This window comes from Macaca nemestrina, chromosome 10 (genome assembly GCF_043159975.1).
Source record: "Macaca nemestrina isolate mMacNem1 chromosome 10, mMacNem.hap1, whole genome shotgun sequence".
Classification (NCBI taxonomy): Eukaryota; Metazoa; Chordata; class Mammalia; order Primates; family Cercopithecidae; genus Macaca; species Macaca nemestrina.
The window spans coordinates 47266274-47283905 of NC_092134.1; the positions used below are offsets into that span (position 1 = coordinate 47266274).

Consider the following 17632-nt stretch of genomic DNA (forward strand, 5'->3'; position numbering starts at 1 on the left):
TCTGGTTGGTAGGCTATTAATTACTGTCTCAATTTCAGAACTTATTATTGGTCTATTCAGGGATTCAATTTCTTCCTAGTATAGACTTGGGAGGGTGTATGTGTCCAGGAATTTATCCATTTATTCTAGATTTTCTGGTTTATTTGCATAGAGGTGTTTATAGTATTCTCTGATGTCAGTTTGTATTTCTGTGAGATCAGTGATGATATCCCCTTAATCATTTTGTATTGCGTCTATTTGATTCTTCTCTCTCTTCTTCTTTATTAGTCTGGTTAGTGGTCTATTTTGTTGATCTTTTCAAAAAAACAGCTCCTGGATTCATTTATTTTTTGAAGAGATTTCATGTCTCTGTCTCCTTCAGTTTTGCTCTGATCTCAGGTATTTTTTGCCTTCTGCTAGGTTTTGAATTTGTTTGCTCCTGCTTCTCTAGTTCTTTTTAATTTTGATGGGGCACCTGCCAGGTGCCAGCCAGAGCTCTACTAAATGAGGTGTCTGTTGGCTCCTACTGGGTGGTGTCTCCCAATCAGGATACATGGGGGTCAGGGACCCCCTTGACGAGGCCCTCTGTTCCTTAGCAGAACTAGAGTGCTGTGCTGGGAGATCCACTGCTCTCTTCAGAGCTATCAGGCAGGGAAGTTTAAGTCTGCTGAAGCTGTACCTACAGCTGCCCCTTCCCCCAGATGCTCTGTCACAGGGAGGTGGGGATTTTATCTATAGGTCCCTGACTGAGGGTGCTGCCTTTTTTTCAGAGATGCCCTGCCCAGAGAGGAGAAATCTAGAGAGGCAGTCTGAATACAGTGGCTTTGCTGAGCTGTGGTGGGCTCCACCCAGTTCAAACTTTCTAGCGACTTCGTTTACACAGTGAAGGTAAAACTGCCTACTCAAGCCTCAGCAATGGTGGACACCCCTCCCCCCACCAAGCTTGAGCATCCCAGGTCGACCTCAGATTGCTGTGCTGGCAGTGAGAATTTCAAGCCAGTGGATCTTAGCTTGCTGGGCTCCATGGGGGTGTGACCTGCCAAGCCAATCCACTTAGCTCCCAGACTTCAGCCCTCTTTCCAGAGGAGGGAACAGTTCTTTCTAGCTGGTGTTCCAGGCACCACTGGGGCATGGAAAAAAAAAAAAAAAAAGACTCCTGTAGTTAGCTCGGTGTCTGCCCAAACTGCTACCGAGTTTTGTGCTTGAAACCCAGGGCCCTGGTGGCATAGGCACTGAGGGAATCTCCTGGTCTGCGAGTTGTGAAAACCATGGGAAAAGTGCAGTATCTGGGGTGGAGTGCACCATTCCTCAAGGCACAGTACCTCACGGCTTCCTTTGGGTATGGGAGAGAATTTCCCAACCCCTTGCACTTCCCGGGTTAGGCGATGCCCCACCCTGCTTCAGCTTGCCCTCCTTGGGCTGCACCCACTGTCCAACCAGCCCAATAAGATGAACCAGGTACATCAGTTGGAAATGCAGAAATTACCCACCTTCTGGGTTGATCTCGCTGGGAGCTGCAGACTCAGCCACCGAAGATAGTATCTGCCTCTTTTCTTGAAAGTGAAGCCCCTGACCAAGGCTTCCTTCCTCTACCCTATTACCAATTTGAAAGCCCATATTGGTAATGAAAAAATTGGGTGAGTTGATGGGAGCAGGATTTCCTTCCTCCCTACATCTTCCCCCAAGAAGCATATGAAATTTCCCGTATTAGTTTCCAGAATGGAATTTTCCTGGCCAGTTCAGTCCCCCAGTAGCACCAGAAATGTCTGGCCACCATGGGGTTTTCTTAAGATCCTTCTTTAAACCAAGGATTTCACTCCTTGTAACTACTTCCTGAAAAGAGAAATGAGTCCACTTTGGGGCTGAATTCTATAGATGAATTTTCCTCTGAAGATACAGAATCTAAGCAATAAATGTTTCTATTTATTTTCTTCAGTCATTTTGTTATCTCTCTTTGATTGTAACAACTATAAATTAAAAGATTATACACATTTGCTCAATGCGAGGGTTGAAAAAATGTTAATTCCTAGCATATAATTTTCTAATTAAAGATTATTGATTAATTAGGATGGTATGAATGAACTATTTCCACTTTATTAGACCCCTTAGGTTGTATTGTATTGCAAGTATTATATCATGATGTGACGAAATAGCCAACCATAAACATAAGCTATAATAGGCAATTTGCATAATTAAACAACTAGATAATTTTTTAAACTGTGGAAGCCATTCTTTTCCTAACTCTTCATAAAACAATTGTAAAAGTTGCTTGAACTTTTCCTAAATACATTTATTGTTTAAATAAACAAACAAAAAAGACGTGGAGGCCTCAGAAAATGCTATAATTGAAAAACAATTCTTTATCCTTTCAATGAAATGACAATTTAGAAGAGGTCAGTCTACCTAGAGGCCTACCTTTGTGTGTCAGAAAGCTTAGTAGAGTCCTTGACCTACAAATAGATCTGGCATACTCCAAGTTCTCCATTTTTTTTTTTTTTTTTAGAAAAACTGAAGTTCTACTGAGGTTTGTCAAAGCTCAGATGGCTGTAGATATGTGGTATTATTTCTGAGGACTCTGTTCTGTTCCATTGGTCTATGTCTCTGTTTTGGTACCAGTACCATGCTGTTTTGGTTACTATAGCCTTGTAGTATAGTTGGAAGTCAGGTAGTGTGATGCCTCCAGTTTTCTTCTTTTGACTTAGGATTGTCTTGGCAATGTGGGCTCTTTTTTGGTTCCATATGAACTTTAAAGCAGTTTTTTCCAATTCTGTGAAGAAACTCATTGGTAGCTTGATGGGGATGGCATTGAATCTATAAATTACCTTGGTCAATATGGCCATTTTCACGATATTGATTCTTCCTATCCATGAGCATGGTATGTTCTTCCATTTGTTTGTGTCCTCTTTTATTTCACTGAGCAGTGGTTTGTAGTTCTCCTTGAAGAGGTCCTTTACATCCCTAGTAAGTTGGATTCCTAGGTACTTCATTCTCTTTGAAGCAATTGTGAATGGAAGTTCATTCATGATTTGGCTCTCTGTTTGTCTGTTACTGGTGTATAAGAATGCTTGTGATTTTTGCACATTAATTTTGTATCCTGAGACTTTGCTGAAGTTTCTTATCAGCTCAAGGAGATTTTGGGCTGAGACAATGGGGTTTTCTAAATATACAATCATGTCATCTGCAAACAGGGACAATTTGACTTCTTCTTTTCCTAACTGAATACCCTTGATTTCTTTCTCTTGCCTGATTGCCCTAGCCAGAACTTCCAACACTACGTTGAACAGGAGTGGCGAGAGAGGGCATCCCTGTCTTGTACCAGTTTTCAAAGGGAATTTTTCCAGTTTTTGCCCATTCAGTATGATATTGGCTGTGGGTTTGTCATAAATAGCTCTTATGATTTTGAGATACGTTCCATTAATACCGAATTTATTGAGTGTTTTTAGCATGAAGGGCTGTTGAATTTTGTCAAAGGTCTTTTCTGCATCTATTGAGATAATCATGCGGTTTTTGTCTTTGGTTCTGTTTATATGCTGGATTACGTTTATTGATTTGTGTATGTTGAACCAGCCTTGCATCTCAGGGATGAAGCCCACTTAATCATGGTGGATAAGCTTTTTGATGTGCTGCTGGATCCGGTTTGCCAGTATTTTATTAAGGATTTTTGCATCGATCTTCATCAGGGATATTGGTCTAAAATTCTCTTTTTTTGTTGTGTCTCTGCCGGGCTTTGGTATCAGGATGATGTTGGCCTCATAAAATGAGTTAGGGAGGATTCCCTCTTTTTCTATTGATTGGAATAGTTTCAGAAGGAATGGTACCAGCTCCTCTTTGTACCTCTGGTAGAATTCAGCTGTGAATCCATCTGGTCCTGGACTTTTTTTGGTTGGTAGGCTATTAATTATTGCCTCAATTTCAGAGCCTGCTATTGGTCTATTCAGGAATTCAGCTTCTTCCTGGTTTAGTCTTGGGAGAGTGTAAGTGTCCAGGAAATTATCCATTTCTTCTAGATTTTCCAGTTTATTTGCATAGAGGTGTTTATAGTATTCTCTGATGGTAGTTTGTATTTCTGTGGGGTCAGTGGTGATATCCCCTTTATCATTTTTTATTGCATCTATTTGATTCTTCTCTCTTTTCTTCTTTATTAGTCTTGCTAGCGGTCTATCAATTTTGTTGATCTTTTCAAAAAACCAACTCCTGTATTCATTGATTTTTTGGAGGGTTTTTTGTGTCTCTATCTCCTTCAGTTCTGCTAAAACAAGAAATGGGGAAAGGATCCCCTATTTAATAAATGGTGCTGGGAAAATTGTTTAGCCATAAGTAGAAAGCTGAAACTGGATCCTTTCCTTACTCCTTATACGAAAATTAATTCAAGATTGATTAGAGACTTAAATGTTAGACCTAATACCATAAAAACCCAAGAAGAAAACCTAGGTAATACCATTCAGGACATAGGCATGGGCAAGGACTTCATGTCTAAAACACCAAAAGCAATGGCAATAAAAGCCAAAATTGACAAATGAGATCTAATTAAACTAAAAAGCTTCTGCACAGCAAAAGAAACTACCATGAGTGAACAGGCAGCCTACAGAATGGGAGAAAATTTTTGCAATCTACTCATCTGACAAAGGGCTAATATCCAGAACCTACAAAGAACTCAAACAAATTTACAAGAAAAAAACAAAGAACCCCATCAAAAAGTGGGCAAAGCATATGAACAGACAGTTCTCAAAAGAAGATATTCATACAGCCAACAGACACATGAAAAAATGCTCATCATCACTGGCCATCATAAAATGCAAATCAAAACCACAATGAGATACCATCTCATACCAGTTAGAATGGCAATCATTAAAAAGTCAGGAAACAACAGGTGCTGGAGAGGATGTGGAGAAATAGGAACACTTTTACACTGTTGGTGGGATTGTAAACTAGTTCAACCATTATGGAAAACAGTATGGTGATTCCTCAAGGATCTAGAACTAGAAGTACCACATGACCCAGCCATCCCATTACTGGGTATATAACCAAAGGATTATAAATCATGCTGCTATAAAGACACATGCACATGTATGTTTATTGGGGCACTATTCACAATAGCAAAGACTTGGAATCAACCCAAATGTCCATCAGTGACAGACTGGATTAAGAAAATGTGACACATATACACCATGGAATACTATGCAGCCATAAAAAAGGATGAGTTTGTGTCCTTTGTAGGGACATGGATGCAGCTGGAAACCATCATTCTCAGCAAACTATCGCAAGAACAGAAAACCAAACACCGCATGTTTTCACTCATAGGTGGGAACTGAACAATGAGCTCACTTGCACTCGGGAAGGGGAACATCACACACCGGGGCCTATCATGGGGAGGGGGAGGGGGAGGGATTGCATTGGGAGTTATACCTGATGTAAATGACGAGTTGATGGGAGCTGACGAGTTGATGGGTGCAGCACGCCAACATGGCACAGGTATACATATGTAACAAACCTGCACGTTATCCACATGTACCCTAGAACTTAAAGTATAATAAAAAAAATAATAAAATAAAAAAAAACTGAAGTTCTAGTCTTCATTTGATATTATACCTAACTAAATTATTCCTAGTAGATAGCCATATTTGCATGTTTCCTTTTCTCCCTCCAAGAAATAGCAAAAGAAAACAAGTCTTGAAAGAAAATGCTTTCTGTCTTTTCTTTATCTTTCTGCCTTATTCCTGTTCTCATTCTGTATCAGATCTTTGTCTCTTATTCCTCTCGTTAGTTTCAGTGTGCTGACTTGTATTATAAGGTAAACAGTGTTGGGTTGAAAACTTATCTTACACAGTGTTAGAGTCCTGTGTTAGGGGTTGCTGCTCTGGTGTTCTTGATACAGAGAGATGGGCAAGTGAAAGGAGCAAGAACCAAAGGGACAGAACCCTTCTCACTTTAGCTCCTTGTAATCAGCTTCATTGAAGTTTCCCACTCTGGTTGTGCAAAAAGATCTGTCTACTACAACCTACGTAGCCTCTGTCAACTATACAGGCCACTTCAGATTGAGGCTTTAAATATCCTTAGTCTTCCCTGACAGCAGGAGATGTATCTTCCAAAAGGGAGAAAAGGGGTAGCATGTGCTATCTGTGTCTTACAGAGAACACGGAAGACAGTTCAGTTTCCAACCAGCAGAAAGGAAACTGGAAACACTGGTCTGAGCCCAGCTCCTCCAGAGAACTATGGTTTCTTCTGAGAGGAGAAGAAAACAACAAAGGGATAATCAAATATTAAAACAAAGAGATGAATAAATGATGAAGAAAGGGCTGGTGTGAACATTAAGAAGACATGTTAAGGCTGGGTGTGGTGGCTCATGCCTGTAATCCCAGCACTTTGGGAGGCAGAGGGAGGCGGATCACTTGAAGTCAGGAATTCAAGACTGGCCAACATGGAGAAACCCCATCTCCTCTGAAAATGCAAAAATTAGCCAGGTGTGGTGGCAGGCACTTGTAATCCCAGCTACTCGGTTGGCCGAGGTACACAAGAATTGCCTGAACCTGGGAGGTGAAGGTTGCAATAAGCCGAAATCATGCCACTGAAGTCCAGCCTGGGAGACAAAGTGAGACTCTGTTTCAAAAAATAAAACAAAACAAACAAATAAAAACAAAAAACATGTTCGATCTTTCAGGGAAATGGAATGTTGTGGCATATGAATTGAGTAAGATGGTGTAAAATGTTATATTCCTTAAATCTACTTATATTCCTAAAAAAATAATGTGCATATCTTTGTAAATGCTTTGTATACATGTAAGACCATTGATTAGTAAGATTGGAATTGGGGAGAATTTGAGGGTGAAACTTGAAAAAAATGAGACATTTTTACATCTAAAAGATAAATAAAATGTTAGATGTTCAAGCCTGTTTTGTTTGAGTTGAATTGACTTTTACTTTTTTATTAAAATCATAGAAACACCATGTCAATAAAAGAAAGAAAGACGTTTTTCTACACTATATACCATGAGTTAATTTCATTGCAAACCTAGAAGACATATATATGTTGCCTTGGATAAGTTATCAAATCTTTTAGGACTTCACTTCTCAGTAAGAAAGAGAGAGTTAATATCACAAATTGTTATACTTGCTTCATAAAACTATTGTACGAGTAGATTAAAATAATATGCTTAAAGCATTTCCCAGTTTTAAAGAACTGTAAATTGTAGGCATAATTAATTGTAAACTTTTTTGAATATTATAAAAACTACTAGGGAAAATATTTTTTACTATTAGCATAATATTGAGTTCATTTTTCTTGCAGAAAGAAGTCATGAGAGGAATTTGAACATTTTATTTGGCAGACTGTAAAATATTTTATAGATTTGTGGAGATTTATACCACTTATACAAACTACTCAAAGAAATGACCAGAAAGAAAACTGTCATCTTTCTGGTGAGGCTTTTAAATTTGATTGCATTCTCTCTCTTTCTAGCAGATTTATTATAGCATTTATATGCATGAGTGTTATAAAATAATATTACAGTTTGCTGGCCAATTTAGGTCATGAAATCCCATTAACAACTAAAATATGTAGATACAAAAAATATTCACTGTGTTAATTAAATGTGCATTTTATTTACTGCCTCTTTTCTCTTATAAAAATCTAAGCAACAGTTCATTTAATCATTAAGCAAAGAAGTGTGGTAATGTAGGTTAAAATCTACATTTAAAAAGCCTTTACATTTAAGTAAATCTATAATAATACGTTATTTGAGACATCCAGAAACAACTGTCAAATCAAAATTAGTTTCTTAAATAGCAGTGTATAGAAGTCAAAGATCTGTCTGCTATAGAAATCTTGTTGAATTAAAGTATTTCCCTTAAAAGCTCCAATTAGTGGGAAAATGTTATATGAATTTATTATACTAGTCATTTAGCAAACAATTGTTGAAGATCTACTGTATTCCAAACACAAAAATGGCATGCTATGATTTCTGCCCTTGAGGTTATAGCATTGGGTAGATACTGGCATTCACACAAAGATTGCAGTAAGATGGACTTAGTTCTCTAATTGTAGTCCCAAGAAGACAGAGAGACCAAGATCGCTATAGGGGTCACAGCCATTCCTGCAGAGGTGACAGTTAATCAAAGTATTGTCTAGAAAAATGGAATATATGTTCAAAGTCACTGAAGCATGAAAGCTCACATGAAATATGTTTGGAAAATGGCAGGTAGTTCAGTGTAGTTGCAGGATAGAGTTATTGGTGGGAGTAAAATATATGGCTAAGAAATGTATTTATTCAAACAATAAGAAACCAATAAAGGGATCAGAAACAAGAGGGATCTGACTAGAATTTCCTTTTGGCAGCAGAGTTTCATTCACTTACATAATTGGAAAGAAATGTACTGAAAAGACCAAAAGCATAGATACTATGACAGCCCAGGAATTTGAGGATACTGTGAGCCATGATTGCACGACTGCACTCCAGCCTGAACCACAGAGCAAGACCCTGTCTCTAAAAAAGTAAATAATAATAATTAGTAAAAGAGTTTACATAATTTTAGACATACATTATTATGGAATCTGCAAATTTCAAAATTTTTTGAGATCTAAAGGATATAAAAGATTTTTTTAAATAAAAATAATGTAAGTTCAACTAGTTTGATATTAGCTTTAAAGAAAACTACTTTGATTTTAAAATCAAGGAAATACAGAAATATATTCTCCAATATTAGCATGTTTATTTTCCTACGTAACTTTAAATTTTTATATTATCACTTTAAATAGATCATTCATTCATTAAAAAATTAGGAAACAACAGATGCCAGAGAGGATGTGGAGAAATAGGAACACTTTTACACTGTTGGTAGGAGTGTAAACTAGTTCAACCATTGTGGAAGACAGTGTGGCAATTCCTCAAGGATCTAGAACTGAAATACCATTTGATCCAGGGATCCCATTACTGGGTGTGTACCCAAAGGATTATAAATCATGATACCATAAAGACACATGCACACATATGTTTATTGCAGCACTATTCACAATAGCGAAGACTTGGAACTAACCCATATACCCATCAATGATAGACTGGATTAAGAAAATGTGGCATATATGCACCATGGAATACTATGCAACCATAAAAAAGGATGAGTTTATGTGCTTTGCAGGGACATGGATGCAGCTGGAAACCATCATTCTGAGCAAACTACCACAAGGGAAGAAAACCAAACACTGCATGTTCTCACTCATAGGTGGGAAATGAACAATGAGAACAACTTGGACACAGAGTGGGGAACGTCACACTCTGGGACCTGTCCTGGGGTGGGGAGCAGGGGAAGGGATAGCATTAGGAGAAATATCTAACGTAAATGAAGAGTTGGTGGTGTAGCACACCAACGTGGCACATGTATACATATGTACCCAACCTGTACGTTGTGCACATGTACCCTAGAACTTAAAGTATAATTTACAAAATAAAATAAATAAGTAGATCGTTCATTTCACATATGGCCTGCTTTTTAAGTTCAAATAATAGTTTTCTCAAAGTGACATAAAATTTAGCTAATAATAGAGCTAACAAGTTAATGGCAAAATAAAGGCTTTAGTGAGCACAGAACTCATTAAAATTATCCAGAAGAATGCCTGGAATAATTTTTTCTAACTTGTTAAAACTAGTATTATAGCCAAGCCATTTAAGAGTAACAACTAGTAACCATTTTACTCAGTTAGAGAGTATCAACGAATGGCTACTTTTCTCTGAAAATGACTATCTGCTCCACTTGTGATTGCATAGCCTGGAATGATGCCAAGGAGTCAGGCAAATGAATTGGGTAACAGGGGAATGGAAAAAGAGAGCTGAGGCTGAAAGAGAGAATGAAGACATGAAAAGATATTTAAATCATAAGTAAAGCTCAAATGAAAACAAGATACCATTCTCCCTTTACCCTCACCCATTTTAGGATGGTAAAGATTCAAAAAGTTTGAAGCACCCAGCTGCCAGTTGAATGTCAGAAAAAAAAAAAAAATCCTTATACGTTTGTGGTAATATTATATTAACATGAGTATTCAGTGTTGATTCTTTCCATACATGGAAATCGCATGCTTTTCTATGACAAAGAGTAAATAGACAAATCAATTAAAGAATGGGGAGTAGATAGTTCTTATAGACAGGGATAGTGTTCTCTTGTCAGTCATTCTAATCTCCATCATCCTCAACATCACTTATATGATTTATGGTTTACAGACTTTTGATATTAATGTATTTACTCATGTGGTTCTCTTTATCAGGAATGTCCTTTTATTTCTTTTGTCTAATGTACAATTTCAGCTCATATATTCTCTAGTCACTTAATATTTCACATTTGGCATTATTTTTACACACACATCTTATTCCCTCAACTAGACGGTTAACTCTCTGAAGCCCAGAAATTAATCTTAGGCATTTTAGTATCACTCAATTTCTAACACAGTGCTTTATGTAAATGTATGATTAGTAGCTGTAGTTTGAATAAATCATCACTCTTACCCCAAGCCTTGTTGAAGCTTTTATGTTAGAACATGTTGGAAGCTACTGATAAAAATGAAAAATATGCAAATCTTTCAACAAAAACTTACTGAATATTTACTTCTTGTCAACAGTGTGCAAGACTCTGGGGATACAATTTTGCAGAAAATAGAAAGGGTCTTATGTTCTAAAAGGTCAGAAAGATGTTAAATAATCACACTCCTTAATATTTCATTAAAAATTAAAATAAAATTGTTGAAGAAAAGAGAAACTGTTTCAAGGAGTTTTAAATTCTAGATTCTTTAATGAAGGAAAATTCTCCTCTAAAACCAATATGTTTTTTTCTGATTATGCACTAAATACATTTCTCCAGAAATTTCTTTTCATCCGAATGAGGGACCCACACTTCACTCATGGTGGACCTATGAACTAGATAAACTCACTGTGTTTCTGGCTTTTGTTGTTATTGTTTTATTTTTAAGCTAATGTATCATTATTTTTTAACTGATAAATAAAAATGGATATATTTATCTTATACAACATGATGTTTTAAAATATATACATTGTGGAATGACTAAATTGAGCTAATTAACATATGCATTACTTCACATGCTTATCATTTTACAGTCTTAGCAATTTTCAAGTATACAATATGCTGCTATTAACTATAGTCGCTGTGTTGTGCAATAGAGCTCTTGAACTTATTTCTTCTGTCTAATTGAAATTGTATAACCTTCGAAGAACATCTCTCTATCTCCACACCTCCACTCCAGCCCCTAGTAACTACTATTCTACTCTCCTTTACTTTTATGAGTTCAGCTTTTTTATAACTCCCATATACTAGTGAGAACATGTGATATCTGTCTCTGTGCTGGGCTTAATTCGCTTAGCACAATATCCTTGGGTTCATCCATGATATGGCAAATTACAGGATTCCCTTGTTTTCAAGACTGAATAGTTTTTCTTTATCCATTTATCCATTGCTGGAGACTTGGGTCGACTCCATATCTTGGCTAGTATGAATAGTGCTGCAATAAACATGGGAGTGCAGGTATCTCTTTGACATACTGCTTTCATTTCATTTGATTATATATCTAGTAGTGGGATGGCTAGATCATAAGGTACTTCTTTTTTTTTTTTCTGATTTTTGAGAAACTACCATACTGTTTTCCATAGTGGCCATACTAATTTACATTCCCACCATCATTCACTTTTTCTCCATATCCTCCTCAACACTTATTTTTCATCTTTTTTATAATAGCCATTCTAACAGGGGCCAGGTGATAACTCATTGTGAATTTTACTTGCATTTCTCTGCTAATGAGTTATGCTGAGCATTTTTTTATATATACCTGTTGGTCATTTTATGTCTTCTTTTGAGAAATGTTTATTCCTGTCCTTGGCCCATTTTTAACAGGGCCATTTGTTTTCTTGCTAATAGTTTGTTTGAGTTCCTTATACATTTGCAATATTAACTTATATGATACATGGTTACAATTTTTTCTGCCATTTGTAGACTTTTTGTTTTGTTCATTGTTTCTCTTGCTGTTTAGAGCTTTCTAATTTGATATAATCCCATTCGTCTATTTTTGGCTTTTGTTTTCTATGCTTTTGGGGTCTTAATCCCCCCAAAAAAGTCATTGTCCAGACCCATGTTATAAAGATTGTCCCAGTGTTTATGTCTTTGAAAGGGGTCCTATAACACTTTCTCTGCTTGCTTTTCTGTGTTTGAATACTGCCCAGGGGATACTCAGCTCCAGTGTCACAGATGAACCTACACAAAATTCTTAGTTCAGCTAAGGCAAGTCATGCTCACCCAAGGGACAGAACATCCTGCCTTTTAAGTTAGAAGTGTCCAAAAATTACTAATTATCTCTTAGTCATCTCATGTATACACACACACACACACACACACACACACAAAGTCAAATACTCAGCTAATGGTTTTCCAATGTGCCAGTCACCAAAGCTTCTTGTATATGTTGATGTTAAAAAAAAAAAAAGTCACTGTGGCTAATCACCTCATTTAAAAGTCAGATTGAACACGTGAGCATTCACATATGTAGGCTGAGGTATATTGGCAAGGAATTGACACTTGTAGTTCCCCAAAGATCTTTCGCTTTGCTTGGCTGTCTCTGCAACTCCAGTAAAGTGCATCCAGACTCCAGTAAAAGAAATAAAGTGAACACTTTGCCTCCTAGTACCTTTGCTGCTGTTTGCATTTCACCACTCAGCTTATAGAGATGAAATCTATTACTCGGCAGGCACCACTTGCACAAATGAAAGATAAATTTTTCTTCCAGATGGGACAGATCAGCAAGACTCATAAAATATTAATGATGAAAGCTCTGGGAATTATATATATCCCTGACCATAGGTTTCTCTTGACAGTGAAGAACTGTCAGTTTAACTCATTTTTTTTTTCTGTAAGACTCCCATCAATAATTATATAAAGGGAAAATAATACATGATTTAAGATTCAGATGAGCATAGATTTAAGGGAAAGGTTATCTTTCTGTCTTTCATTTTCTTTCATGTTTTGTGTTCCCAATCTGCAATACATTTTGCTGAGTGATGTAGTGTGGTCGATTTGATTCTTGAAGCTGTTCATGTGCTCATGTAGGAAATTGCTTTTATGAGAATAATACAGGAAGTATGCATTTCTTATTATTTAATTGAACATATAATTTAGCAATACCTGACATTTATATGATTGAAACAGTTTGTTTATCTCAAAATTAGAAATTTATTGAATATGTATTCAAAAATATATATTAATGAAGAATTTCACTTTCACTTGTCAGGTTTTATTATCTTGAAAACTTTTTTATAACCATTACAGATCAACAATAATTTTTAGGTTACTCTCTCTGTAGAAGGCTTGGTCACTTACCTTTTTTTGTTAAGGAAAAAATTCTGGGCCCTCTTTTTGAGGCAGCAAATCAATTACCATTAATCTGAAATTTTTTAAACATGTATTTTCCTTTTACACAGAAACAAAGTTTACATTTATAAAATCTAAAGATGATAGAAATGTATAATTATCTTATTATGGCAACCTGATTCATTGTATTATGTTACATATATTTAGGAACACATATGTAGGTATTTATGAGATATTTGAATATTAGAAATTTCTTGAAAATAATAAAATACTTCCATTAGCCAATTTATAGAAAATTCTAAATGAAATATATCTCCAATTGTTTTAAAAACTCTTTGAAATATTTTATGCTAGCACAATTATTTGCAACATGACTCAAAATATTTTTCATTATGCTACAGAGTGATAGTACAAAAAACTAACCATTTTAACAATAATGCTTCAGAAAGGAGATAGTCACACAAGAATGGATCCAAAATCAACTAAATTATATCTATTATAATTTTATTCACATTGAAGATACTACCTAATTTGTTAAATATTAATAATTAGAAAAATAAAATATTATTTTTCATTCATACTCTTTTTCTACCTAAATAGAACACATTCTTATAATTATTTTGATTTGATAACAAAATATTTATAAAAAATATATAATTTAACCAGATGAAATTATCTTTCCTTAATTACTTTTTATTTAATTGAATTGCTTTTTATTTAACTGAATATCTGGCTTACTAATTATCTCTTCTCAGGTACATGATATTTTTCATCAGTGTCTATGAGAAATTATCAGCCAAATATAAACTTCATAAACCACTAACGAGATTTTAAGGTCCTGTGCCTACAGTGTGTTAAAGTTTCTAGTTGATGATAGCCATACAAAGATAAATCAGCAATTCCATTTTGTTCATCAGTCTTTCACAAAATTCATGAAATCTTTGTCAAAAATCAGCCGCTGTTAAAACATATTCAGAATTATATTTAAAGTCTCATCACTAGTAAATAGAGTCAAAAGACCCATTACAACACTTCTGGTCATGAACATTGTTATAATATTTTCAAAATCAATGCCGTTTTTCCTGATTGCCTGATCATCTGATGATCATCTCTAATGTTTAGATTCTCTTCATCAATGTGCCAAATGTATAATATTGAAAACATAAACTCCATAAACCAAACACCTTGCTGTGACCAAATACCCAATGCTTGCATGGGATTCAACCGATTGTTGCTATAGCCTTCTGAAGAGCAAATTTCTTGGGATCGATCGTTGGGTCTCCTTAAGTCCTGCTTTCTTTCTGCTCCATGCCAATGACTGAGATCTGGGTTTAGGTCCTAACCTCTGTGTTCTGTGATATAACTAATTGGCTGTGAAGATAACTTCATGTTACAAAAATGAGTTTATGTGACATGAGAATCCCAAAATACCTACTACTGTTTCAAAATGTCAGTCTCCAATTGTAACCATTCTTGGTGTCTGTGGAGGCTATGGAAGAAGACAAAATGTGTTTAAGCTGACCACAGCACATTTAAGTAGAGAGAGAAATGCTGATGGCGAGACATCAGGAGAGCTGGAGGAATCTGTGCCTCAAGAGCATATAAATGTTCACAATTGACTCTTGTCTGAAAGAATAATGTTTGCATAACACCAAACTTTGAAAAACAGCATAATTGGTTCTACTCAGAGGTACTTAAATAGCCTCAGAGTAGCACTGAATTTTTAAAAATATAAATACAAGTTTATGTATAGTGGAAAAAGGCAATGCAAAATAAGAATATATTTATTTTCTCAGACTACCTTTGCTTAAAGAAAATGCACATAATTTTAGAGGCATGTTATCTTTAGAGAATTTTATTCACTTACTTATTGTCTCATACCTGCACAGTTTTCTCCTGAATACCCTTGTTAACACAGTCTGGCAGACATTCAATAGCAAACTGTGTTCCAGGCAATGAATTTATACTGTTGTAACAGGAACAATCTCTTGAATGTTGTAACCCTTTATATATGATGGAAAAATCAATAACATGGATAAATGTGTAACAAACTAGCCTGTGCACCTTTTTGGTGAAGTGAAGCTTAGTGATATGGACTGAAATACATTCTTAAGTAAAATAACTTTATGCTTAAGTGGAATATTATATTTATTTACTAACACAGACATCAATGGTAATATTAAAAGAGACTTATATGTATGTATCTTTATATTATGCTATATATAATTCAAATAATTAATTTGATACTTTTAATGAAAAATTTAACGTAATACAAAGGTATGCCTATTCCATGATATGCATACACGGATAAATTACGTTTAAAATGTTTGGTCTATATTTTTCTGTCAAGTTAGAAAGATTTTATAAATACGATCATAATGCAGTTAGATGGAAAATAGCAAATTATTACAGGGAATACTTTTTATTTTACTTTTATCAGCAAGAAACCAGTGGGTCGTGTTAGTAATATTAGACTTTCTTTTTTCCAGGGTATCAACGGTTTCTGTACAGCACAGATTATGACAGCTTCTTCCTTAAGGTGAGACTGGATGTCATTCACGGTAGTTTTCTAAGGGACTACACATTTTTTTAATGTAATATCAAAAATATTTCATAAGTAAAATTATCCTGGAATAGCTACACATTCCTAAATTGAAAATATTTTCTCATCAATTTTATGTACATAATTCTATTTCTTCAATAGTACTGTTTTCATGATAAACTCTAACCATTTCTTGGACATTTCTGAGTACAAACCGTGTAACTTGATACTTTGATTAAAATTTGGAAATATGTTAACCATATAAGAAAATCAAGTTAGAGAACAACAGCAAAACATTCTAATACAACTAATACAATTAAGGCATCTCTCAGAGAGTGCATGCACTTGTGTAGGTACACACAAACACACACACACAGACACACACACACAGAGGATGGTAATTAATATTTGTAACTTTCTCCTAAAATACAAGTCCATTAGAATCTTACAATTCTCAAAAGCCCTCCAGATTGTTGTGTTAATGAGTAGTTTTGCTCTATCTTCTTTATTATTCCAAGAGTTAGCAATTTTTATTATTGTATTATAAGATAGCCATATGAGATTTACTCACACATTTACTCCTTTTTTTACCATTTCTTATCAGACTTTACACTTTATCTATCTGCTAAAAGTATATACTTTATCATTTCCTTTAGTAAAGAATTGTCAAGTTTTCTTTGTCTGAAAGTATTTTTATTTTACTCTTACTCTTGAAAAATAATTTCCCCCATTGTGAATCTAGATTGTCAGTAATTTTGCTTGCACCACTGAGTAGTTTATTATATTGCTTCCTGGATTCCATTTATTAATGAAAACTCAATTGTTTTCATTGTAACAATTCAGACAGTTGTTACACCTGTCTGGGTAATTTGCATTTCTTCTTGTTGCTTTTAAAGTCTTCTCTTAATCTTTAGTGATCTGAAACTGGTTGTAATATGACTGGATATGTTATGCATCCCGCTTTAGATGTGTTAGCCTTCTTGAAACTGTCAGTAGATGTTTCCAGCAATTCTGGAACTCCTCCGTCAGCATGTCCTTTAATGTAACCTCTTCCATTTCTTTATTTTCCATACCTCTTCCTTTTTTCACATCATTTCATTATTTATTACTTTGAATCTACATCCAGTTCACTGATTTTATCTGTGTTGGTGATATATTTTCATTTAATCTTTTTTAATATTCTAATTTGTATTAGTGTATTTTGAAATATTACTTTAGGTTCATGAGGTATATGTGCAGGTCTGTTACATGGGTGAACTGTGTGTCACTGTGGTTTGGTATAGGAATGACCACATTCACTCAGGTAGTAAGCATAGTACCTGATGTAGTAGTTTTTTAACCCTCACTCCTTCCCTCCACACTCTCTGCTCTAGTAGTCTCTAGTGTCTGTTGCTGATATCTTTATGTCCATGTGTACTCAATGTTTAGTCCCCACTTATAACTGAAAACATAGAGTATTTTGTTTTCTGTTCCTTTGTTAATTCACTTAGGATAATGGCCTCCAGCAGCATCCATGTTGCTGCAAAGGACGTGCTTTTGTTTTTTATGGTGACAGAGTATTCCATTTGTGTTAAGAAATTCTGTTTGAGTCTTTTAAAAATTCATCATCTGTTTTTTCTTGTTCTTATGTTCAATCCAAGTTTCTATTTTATTTGCGATTCTATTTACACTCTGTGTTGTTCATGATCAGTTACACTCATGGAATATTATTTTCCATGTGTGTTTTCACTGTTGTTTTAACTATGATTGCACACACAC

General features: G+C 35.3%; 1 protein-coding gene across 10 annotated transcripts in view; it reads left to right on the forward strand.

Annotated features, from left to right (window-relative positions):
* Positions 1-17632, forward strand: part of LOC105473258 (MGAT4 family member C) — a 935225-nt gene that overhangs the window by 830370 nt on the left and 87223 nt on the right. For 9 of the 10 annotated variants that reach the window (XM_071071338.1, XM_071071335.1, XM_071071336.1 and 6 more), the window contains one exon: positions 15822-15871. The gene's annotated coding sequence lies outside the window, so the exon portion shown is untranslated. Of the gene's footprint in view, positions 1-15821; positions 15872-17632 lie in introns of those variants that run through there. The other variant, XM_071071345.1, reaches the window with a different exon arrangement.